This window comes from Pipistrellus kuhlii, unplaced genomic scaffold, assembly GCF_014108245.1.
Source record: "Pipistrellus kuhlii isolate mPipKuh1 unplaced genomic scaffold, mPipKuh1.p scaffold_m20_p_6, whole genome shotgun sequence".
NCBI classification, from domain to species: domain Eukaryota; kingdom Metazoa; phylum Chordata; class Mammalia; order Chiroptera; family Vespertilionidae; genus Pipistrellus; species Pipistrellus kuhlii.
This window is the reverse complement of record NW_023425562.1, coordinates 54868086-54873711: the sequence shown is the minus strand read 5'-3', so window position 1 is coordinate 54873711 and position 5626 is coordinate 54868086. Positions and strand designations below refer to the sequence as shown.

Genomic DNA, 5626 nt, shown 5'->3' with positions numbered 1-5626 from the left:
GGGCAGGGGGCGGGGCCGGGTTTGATCACGCCCCTCGAGGGGCGGGGCCATGGCCACTCGCAGAAACTGAGCTTTTCAATCTGCCCTGCCTCTCCCGGCTGGGACTCCTTGGGCCTGTCGCTGCCCTCTCTGTGCCCCAGCTTCCCACCTGCAAACGGCGCTGATGATCATTCTGTGGCTTCAGAGCGGTTTTCCCCTTTCTGTTTCTTGGTTTTCTTACCCAGAAAATGGCTCCCGCGATGAGCTGTCCCCAGCACCCAGCCAGCACCCAGCCGAGCGCCCAGAAGATGAGGGAGGGAGGGAGGGTGATCATTGTCAGCGGAATGATCTGTTGAATGTCCCGAGTCTGGGACAGTCCTGGAGGCCTGGCACGTAATAGGCGCTTCATAAGCGGACACGCTCACGTTGTCTTGTGTCTACTGCTTACTCAGTGTGTGTGACTCCGGGCAAGTGGCTTCCGGTCTCTGAGCCTCAGTTTCCTCACCGACCTGATGGGTGGCTGTGAACACGGAGTGACAAATCCACGGAGAGCACGTATAGTGTATAGGACCTCGACAGATGACATTTCTGGAAGAGTGTACAAGATATGAGGCTAAGAAAGGTTCAAAGGTGTCTTGGGAAGAAATTTTTGCTGTATGTGTACCGTATTTTCCGGCGTATAAGACGACTTTTGAAACGAAAAAAAGCCTGCTCAGATTGGCCAGAGTCAGAGAGGCGGTCTATTAAAAAAAGAACTGGTGCCAAAACCGGTTTGGCTCAGTGGATAGAGCGTCGGCCTGCGGACTGAAGGGTCCTGGGTTCGATTCCGGTCAAGGGCACGTACCGTGGTTGCGGGCACATCCCCAGTGGGGGGTATGCAAGAGGCAGCTGGTCCATGTATCTCTCTCATCGACGTTTCTAACTCTCTATCCCTCTCAATTCCTCTCTGTGTAAAAAAAAAATAAAAAAAAAACTGGTGTTGCCTTGGAAGTGGGGGGTAGTCTTATACAGCGAATAGAGGCCTTTCCTATGTTTTAACTAAAATTAGGGGGTCATCTTATATGCCGGAAAATACAGTAATCTTTTGTATATTTTAAATCACTAGAGTTCTGAGCCAAGTGAACATATTTTTTAAAAACAAATGCAATTGAAAATAAAAATGAATCCACCTCTAGCAAAAAGAAATATTAACTTATCTCCATCTAGCAAAGGAGGCATCTACTAAGTGTACCGGTTAATCATGAGGATTTTTTTCAATAGATGGAGTTACACATATGTTGATATATATGCGATTTGATATGTATGCTATTTTGTTGTATTGACAAGCTTCAAAACTTCATATGTCACATTTTCTGAAGGTGTTAATATCCTAGATATTTTTATGCTTAAAAATGTCAAATTTCATGCCAAAAGACCATTTGTGGGAAGTTTTAATTCATTGCTTTATTTTGAAGAAAAGTCCTGCTGAAAATTGTCATATACTTCGGAAAGCTTATGGTAAACATGCTCCATCTCAAGACACTTGTAAATGCTGGTTTAAACGTTTTAAAAGTGATGATTTTGATGTGGAAGACAAAGAACATCCAGGTCAACTGAAAAAGTATGAAGACAAATTGCATTGGATGAAGATGGGTGTCAAACAGAAAAACAACTTGAAGAAAGATTAAACGTTGCTCAGCAAACAATTTCCCATCATTTACAAGCAATGGGGAAGATTTAAAGGAAGGAAAATAGTGCCACATCAACTGAACAAAAGACAAATGGAAAACCAAAAAGTCATCAATAAAATGTTGTTTCAACAGCACTAAAGAAAGTTTTTTTTGCATTGAATTGTGACTGGCGATGATGTTTCTCTTGAAATTATCATGTTTTCTTTGGATTACAAAATCTGTATTACTACCTGGTTAATAGTTAATCCACACTATTAACTGGTTAATAATTAATCTGCATTATTAACAGTAATGTGGATTTTGTAATAAAAAAACACGATAATTTCAAGAAAAACATCAAAGTGCTTTATTCAAAGTAATGTCCATCGCTAGCTACACATTTCCCCATCTTTCAGGTAACTTGTAGATACTCTCCCAATAGAACTTTTCTTGTTTTGAGGCAGACTATTCAGAGACTCAATTTTCCACTTCTTTGTACGTTTTGAAGTGCTGCTCAGAAAGTGTGTGTGCCATCGATGGGGAAAAAGTGGTAATCTGAAGGAGCAATACAATAAAATAGCATACATATCAAAACGCATATATATCAACATATGTGTAACGCCATCTATGTTTTTTAAATCCCCATTATTAACCGGTACACCTAGTAAAACTCAGAGGGGCGAAACCTGCCCAGTGTCACAATGAGCTTGGGAATGGCAAAGATAAGATCTGAATGCAAATTTGCTGGACTCCACATCAAATATAGAGAAGTGAGGAGAAGAAGTTCACCTCTCTTTTTTACTCTTTTTCTAAAATATATTTTTATTGATTTCAGAGAAGAAGGGAGAGGGAAAGAGAGAGAGATGAAGAGAAAGAATAATTGATCGCCTGCCTCCTGCATGCCCCCTACTGGGGATCGACCTGCTACCCAGGCCTGTGCCCTGACCGGAATCGAACCCGGACGAGGCTCTATCCACTGAGCCAAACCAGCGAGGGCTCATCATTTACGCTTCATCATTGCTACCAGGAGGGCATCCCAGACTGAGCAGAGGGAAAAGACCAGCAGAGTGAGGAAGAGTAAGAGGTGAGAAAGGTGAGCAGACCCCACAAGGCACAGCAAAGAACTTGGGTTTAATCCTGGAGGCAGTGGGGAGCCAAGGAAGGATTCTGACCAGTCCTTTCTAAGCATTAGAAATGGGAAAGACCACCTGAAACCGGTTTGGCTCAGAGGATGGAGTGTCAGCCTGCGGACTGAGGGGGTTCCAGGTTCAATTGCGGTCAAAGGCATGTACCTTGGTTGTGGGCACATCCCTAGTAGGGGTTGTGCAAAAGGCAGCTGATCAATGATTCTAACTCTCTATTCCTCTCTCTTTCTCTCTGTAAAAAATCAATAAAATAAAAATAAAATAAAATAAAATCTTAAGAAGAAGAGGAGGAGGAGGTGGAGGAAACGGGAAAGACCAGCCTTGTCCAGTGTGGCTCAGCTGGTGGAGTGCCATCCTGGGCACCAAAAGGTCACTAGCTTGATTCCTGGTCAAATGCCCAGGTTGCAAGTTTGGTCCTTGTCAGGGTGCATGTGGAAAGCAACTGATCAATGTTTCCTCTCTCCCTTTCTCTCTCTAAAATCAGTAAAAACTGGTTTTTTTTTAAAGGAAAGAAAGAAATGGGAGCCAGGGATGGGGCTCCAGGCCACTGATGGTGATGCTCTGAGTGACAAAAGGGCAAGGGCCATGGGGGTGGATGGACAAGAGAGACTGAGGGCTGGAGCTGGCCAGAGCATGGGCCCAGCCATCCCTCAGCAGCATGGCAGGCACAAACCCAGTGCCCCAATTCTACTCACTGATTTCCTCTTCCATACCACTGCCAGCCTTTAAAATGCCCTAGGACCCTCAAGGCCCCTGGGTCAGGTCAGGTGCCAAGAGGAAGCCTGAGTTCCCAGCAGCTTGAAGCTGAAGGGAACCAGGGAGAGGAGAGTGCTGGGTAGAAAACAGGACTGATGTGGTTCTCAGAGTCAAGTGCCTGTTTGCACACATTTGTGCCCGAAGCCCCACGCAAGTGCAATCTGCCTCACGCCACATACAGACGGCAGGGTGCATGTGTGCAGGCCCGTCCCTGCAGGGGCGCGGGAGGTGGCCGATCTGTACAACTAGGAACAGCAGCCACCAACACTGAGCATGACTATGTGCCAAGCACAAGTTTGAGCGTTTGCATGCGCTACAGCCTTCATACTCACATCGCTCCCTGTGGGTCTCCGTTACCCAGGCGGAGGAATAACGACAGAGAAGGGACCTGTCCACACAGCAAGCAAGTCTTCACCTGAGGCCGCCACTCCCTTTGTCCTTTTTCGTGTCATTAAATATTCATTTGTAAAAACTGTAATTTTTTTAAACCCTCGCCTGAGGATATGTTTTTATTGATTTTAGAGAGAGAGGAAGGGCAGAGGGTGGGCCGAGAGAGAGAGAGAGAGAGACAGAGAGAGAGAGAGAGAGAGAGAACATCTGTTGCCTCCCAAAGGATCCTAAAGATGTGCCCGGACTGGAAATGGACCCCAAAACTTTTGGTTCCTGACAATGTTCCAGCCAATGTGCCATGAGCCAGGGCTAGAAAAACTCCTATCATCCAGGAACTACATCTGTGCCTTGTAGAAAATTAGAATGTGTGTTTATAAAAGGGGGAGGGAACTAAAACAGCAAATTCCTACCATCCAGAGATTACTGCTGTTAACAATTTTACATAGATTTCAAATCTCCTTTTACACCAACCATGCACTTTTTTAAAAATATATATATTTTATTGATTTTTTTACAGAGAGGAAGGGAGAGAGAGAGAGTTAGAAACATCAATGAGAGAGAAACATCGATCAGTGCTTCCTGCACACCCCCTACTGGGGATGTGCCCACAACCAAGGTATTGTACATGCCCTTGACCGGAATCAAACCGGGGACCCCCTCAGTTTGCAGGCCGACGCTCTATCCACTGAGCCAAACTGGTTTCGGCTACCATGCACTTTTTAATGCAAATCACGCCTATGGTGCATATTATTTTATATCGATTTTGCTTTCACAGTCAACAACCTTCCACTCCCCATGTTGGTATGTTGTCATCTGCTATAATAACCTGATAGCAGCCAACCTCTTTGTCTTTTTTTTAAAGTACACCAAACAGCCAACCTGCATGAGCAGACAGACCCGCCAGGGTCTACCCAGGGCCTTTCCTTCCTCCCCTCTTTGCCCTGCTCTCCTCAAAGCTGTGATGGCTGAACACTGTGCCAGCCTGGTGCCAGCCCTGAGGGGCGGGGGGAGAAGACCAGATAAGACTGAGGCCATTGGTGCTGCGTTCCAGGCCTCCGCATGTCTGTCCCCGGCAGGCACACACCTTCCCCTGCCCCACTGGGCTGCTAAGCGCTGGCTGCCCACCTGCTCTCCGGCCACTCGGGGTCCAGCTGGGGCCGTGGAGTGGGCGAGGGGAGCTGGAAGCGCTTGGACACACGTGTCGCAGATGGCAGAGACGCCCCGGGGCCTGGGCGGGAAAGCCAGCTGCCAAGGTGTGGAGCTGCTGGGAGGGGCCGAGCCTCGTGCTGCCTGACCCGGGTCCTCCCTGCACAAGAGGCTGTCGGTGCCGTTATGAGTGTGTGTGTGAGAGTGTGTGAGTGCAAGTGTGTGGGTAAGTGTGAGAGCGGTCAATGCGTTTCTCCCGGGCTGTCTGTGAGCGTGTGCTCACGTGTCTGGGTCTATCTTGATACGTGAAGAGTGTGTGTTTGTGAGAACATCTGTGAGCGAGTGCCTGCCCTGGTGTGTGTGTGAGAGAGAGAAGGGGATGTGGTGTGGTGGTGTTTGAGTTTGGAAAGGCTTTGCTTATAGGAGCTGGTGAAGACGTGCTGTTCGACTTTCTGCCCGTGTGTGTGTGTGTGTGTGTGTGTGTGTGTGTGTGTGTGAGAGAGAGAGAGAGAGAGAGAGAGAGAGAGAGAGAGAGAGAGAGAGTGTCTGTGTCCCAGGTTC

General features: G+C 47.2%; 1 long non-coding RNA gene across 1 annotated transcript; it reads right to left on the bottom strand.

The window, feature by feature from the left end:
• Window positions 1-4245: 4245 nt before the first annotated feature.
• On the bottom strand, window positions 4246-5299 carry LOC118707722. Its single transcript, XR_004984373.2, has 2 exons — window positions 4636-5299; window positions 4246-4396 (listed from the first exon to the last, which is right to left on the bottom strand). It is a non-coding gene; the product is annotated as an uncharacterized LOC118707722 (long non-coding RNA).
• Between the last annotated feature and the right edge of the window lie 327 nt (window positions 5300-5626).